This window comes from Triticum dicoccoides, chromosome 7A (assembly GCF_002162155.2).
Source record: "Triticum dicoccoides isolate Atlit2015 ecotype Zavitan chromosome 7A, WEW_v2.0, whole genome shotgun sequence".
Taxonomy (NCBI): domain Eukaryota; kingdom Viridiplantae; phylum Streptophyta; class Magnoliopsida; order Poales; family Poaceae; genus Triticum; species Triticum dicoccoides.
The window spans coordinates 726234024-726237950 of record NC_041392.1 but is presented as its reverse complement, the minus strand read 5'-3'; the positions used below and the strand labels follow the sequence as shown (position 1 = coordinate 726237950).

General features: G+C 50.4%; 1 protein-coding gene across 1 annotated transcript in view; it reads right to left on the bottom strand.

Annotated features, from left to right (window-relative positions):
• LOC119331063 (cysteine-rich receptor-like protein kinase 26) overlaps positions 1-3927 on the bottom strand; it is a 21310-nt gene that overhangs the window by 9510 nt on the left and 7873 nt on the right. Inside the window, exon 2 of the mRNA XM_037604240.1 lies at positions 1803-1949. The gene's annotated coding sequence lies outside the window, so the exon portion shown is untranslated. The remainder of the gene's footprint in view (positions 1-1802; positions 1950-3927) is intronic.

The window sequence follows — 3927 nt, the reverse complement described above, 5'->3', positions numbered from 1 at the left end:
AGTCAACCACTGAATCCTGAGAGATGAACACTCCTGAAGATCTTTCGGTAACCACAACCGTCGTGGAGTCATAGGAGATTGCTGCAAGGTAGTCTGCAGTTACCCCACTCAGCCGATTGTATCTAAATGACGACCACCAAGTCATGGACCATAGAACCATCGATTGCTCGCCACCACAGTTCTTGTCCCGGCATAGAGTCGTTCGTCCGGTTTTTACAGATATTTCCAAACAACTGGCCGCAATCTGAACCTCCGTCGGGCCTCGGTTCAACAAAGGGCTAGATCCTTTACAACAGGTAAGATTATATCTTCAATTGTCTGATGTAGCATTATATATACTCGTAGCAGGACGAGCTATTACCCATAATGGAAGCTTGAGCCTGGATAAAACCAACATGTCATTACTGTCTTCATCGTCTCGAGTGTCTACGACGGGGTCCTTGCCTGACTTCATATTCATGGTGTATGTGGTTGGTGATTTAATCCCCAGCCATGGAGCATATTCCTCGTTGACAACGAGGAGTAGGTTTTGTTGATGGACGCCGTCCATGTAGCCGGGCTTAATCTGCCTGCCTTTTCTACCCCACTTTAGTTGCAAAACTTCCAGGTAGTATATCAGTCAATTCCAACAGGAAGCAACTGTCGAGGCCAAGCAAGGACCACGCGAGAGATGGGGACGCTACTCTAAATTAGGCTTCGCCCCGTTTGATAAATAAAGTAACCACCATGTGCATAATAATTGAACACGAGTCTCGATGAAAATAAAAGCAAACACTACCAAATGAAAACATAAAAGGAAATGAAAAAAAAGCACCCCAAATTGGCCACACGCTCAAGGGTGCAGCATCGAAGCCAGCTGACGTGCGACAGTAGTCAACTACTGCTGGCGAGGGTGTCGGCAGTGAAAGTGAGTCTGAGGGTTGTTCGTGCGGGTGCTAGTGCCGGTGTGAGGCAAGGGGGATTCAGTCGCGCCATAGAACATTGGTTTAGAGGGATGGCTGGGGGGGTGGCGGCTCGGGCAGGGCAAAGCAAGACGGCGCAGCAGCGACCCTAGCTACAGTTCAACCGTTGGCGTCAGGTGGATCAACGGGTGCGCGAGGAAGAAGAAGACTATAGGGATATGGTGGGGAGAGGGATTTAGCAGAAGGAGAGGGATTTGGCTTAAACTCAAAAAAAAATCTAGTTAACGAAAGAATAGATGGTCTAATTAGCTAAAATCTTGTTAGGCGCCAAATTAATGTTGACGCTCCCATGAATTTATTTTATTTTGTTGGCGGAGCAGGGAACTGTTCGGCAAAGAGACGGAAGAGCTAGCACGAGTAGTGCCATGCCTGCTGAGTATCCGGCGGAACGAGGAGCAGGGGCGGCGCTAGCCCACTGGCACGCCCGGCCTGGAAATATTTCATAGCATGCATAAACATTAGCTAGCGTAGTATTTGCCCACCCTTCCAATTAATCCCTCTCTCCCGTTTCTTCTAAGCATATCATACTTTCTAAATAGCCTTGGTGCAGCAGAAATTCATGCACATGTTAGTATACAACATAACAATTGCGTATCCTGCTATTAATTAACAAGTTACTTAATAGCGGGATATGTAATTTTTTTTCAAAAAAAAGATATTACTTTTCATCTGTTCTTTAGATCTGAAAAATGTCATTACTTTTTTTTAGAAAAAGAGATTACCCCGGCCTCTGCATCACAAGGATGCACACAGCCGTAAAATGTCATGATATAATCCAAAAGGAAATATACAAACTGTAAAATTGAAGAATATTTGAGTACAAAAGACTGGCTCACTGACCTGGAAAATCTGTTTGGGGATCCAGCTAGCTACTCAAGGAACATCCAAGTAGACGAGTGGCGCAGGAAGATAATACTGGATCAGCTTGGGGTTGATACGTCGAAAGGAGGAGAGGTCTTGGGGTTGCATACGTAGAAATGAAGAGAGCTGCAAGCGAGACGATAAGTAATGGTAAGATCTACGGTGATGCACGTGATGGCTGACAGATCCAGCCTAGGTAAGCACGCTTGTCTCTGTGTAGCTGAAAGTTTCAAGCGCATCTCGAGAAGGAAAAGGGAAAAAGACGACATGAACAGAACATTTAACAACTTCATATGAGGACAATGCATGTGGTGGCTCAAAGGTGCAGCGGTAGGTGAGCACTAAAATATGGGAAATTTTTGCGTGTTAACAAACTCTTCTTTGAAGAGGGTTTAACTAATCGGTAAAATCGTGAAATGAGCACCCTTATATGCACAAATCTAGAATATGTAGAGGCAGGGGAGGAGAATACATTGCAAGAGGACTACAGTAGCACTACACCGCAAGAGTATACGATCAAACACGCAAGAATACAAGATATGAATGACCAGAAACATCTTTATAACCAATAAAACATAACCCATGTACAAAACAAATGGACAAATACACGTCAGTGGTTCGAGCCCGGGTATTATCACTAGTGTTCATCAACGAGAGGTGAAATTGGAAGGGTTAACAAACAGTGCGTTCCAGGTGCCGCTGGAGGCCAGACCGGAGTGGGTGAAAAATAAAAAAACAAAGAAAAATCTCTATCTCTACCTAATAATAAAGCACCTAGTGCTCTGTTCCTGGTCGGCAATTTTACAGAAAAGTCCCTGCTGTTATTGGTATTCCACCCGCAGTCTCTTTTTAAGTCAGAAAAACCTTTCATTTAGTATGTTTTCTGGAAAACCCCTATAGTTTAGTACATTTCGCTACTCTGAATCAGGCTTCACCCCGCTTTATAAATAAATCAACCACCATATCCGTACAGGGAATTTATGGTAAAGGGGAGGACGAGTGAGAGCTCTGGCGACTCGCCTGGCGACCCGCGTGGCGACCTGCCCAGCGACCGGCGAGCCCCATCCGCCACCGCCGCTCCTCCGGCCACCCCACCCTCCTCAAGACCGGCAGTCATCTCCACCCACCTTGCCGCCGTTGTGGACGCCGGCTCCCGCCCTAGAGGTAAACCTAGCTCGCCCGTCTTTAGCAGTCTGCTTCGTGCTCGTCCCTGTGCCTCTACTCAGAGTCCCGGGATCACTTTTCGCCGTCGTGTGATCTCTTCCTTCCTCTCCCCTGTGTCTCGTGACCTGGTTGCCTTCCCGGACCTCGGCCCGGCCGGCGTTCTTTGGGTTGTCGTTCCTTTCCCGTCGAAATGCTTTTCGGTCAGCGGGGTGCAGCGCCTTCTCTCCTATTTTTTCTGCTCCCTTGAAGAACGGCTCGCTGTCGCCTGCGATCGTGCCTTGGTGTTTGTCGTAGAGGTTGCGAGCCCCGCCATTGCCGAATTCCTCGCCGCCGTTGGGCCGGGGCTAATGCACGCCATCAACCTCTCCCTCTTCACCTCGCGGGAGGGGGCCTACGCTGCCGCTGCCAAGGCCAGGGCCCGGGCCGCCCGCGCCGCGTCCAATGCCCACCAACCGGGAGTTACGGCGCGTGCGCCTGGCTGTCGGCGTGGTCTCCTACCGATATGGTGCCCTATCCCTTCATCAGTTAATTCGCTCGGTTTGCTCCCCCTGCCACCAGCTTACGTTTCGCCCTCTGATTCGCCCGGAACCCCCCTGAATCTTCCTCCCATCCTGCGGCCGATCTTCCGACGAGTCCGGTCGCGTCCACGCACGACAACCCGGCTGTCTGTAGCGGCTGTCCGCAGCGCATTGACTGCGCGGGAGAGGATGGTTCCGCGGCGGGGGTCACTTCCGCGTTCAATTCTGCGCCGGGAAACGGGGGAAGTCCATACAGGGACGCGCTCCTCTCTCCGCCTCGCGGTCAAAAACCCTCTCCGCGCCCTCCCCCCCCTCTCTCGCTTTCTGGCTGTTTCCGCTGCCTCTCCACCCTTCACTACGTTCGCGACTGCCGCGACCCCGTGCGTTGCCGTCGCTGCCGCGTCTCGGGGCACCGAGCCGGC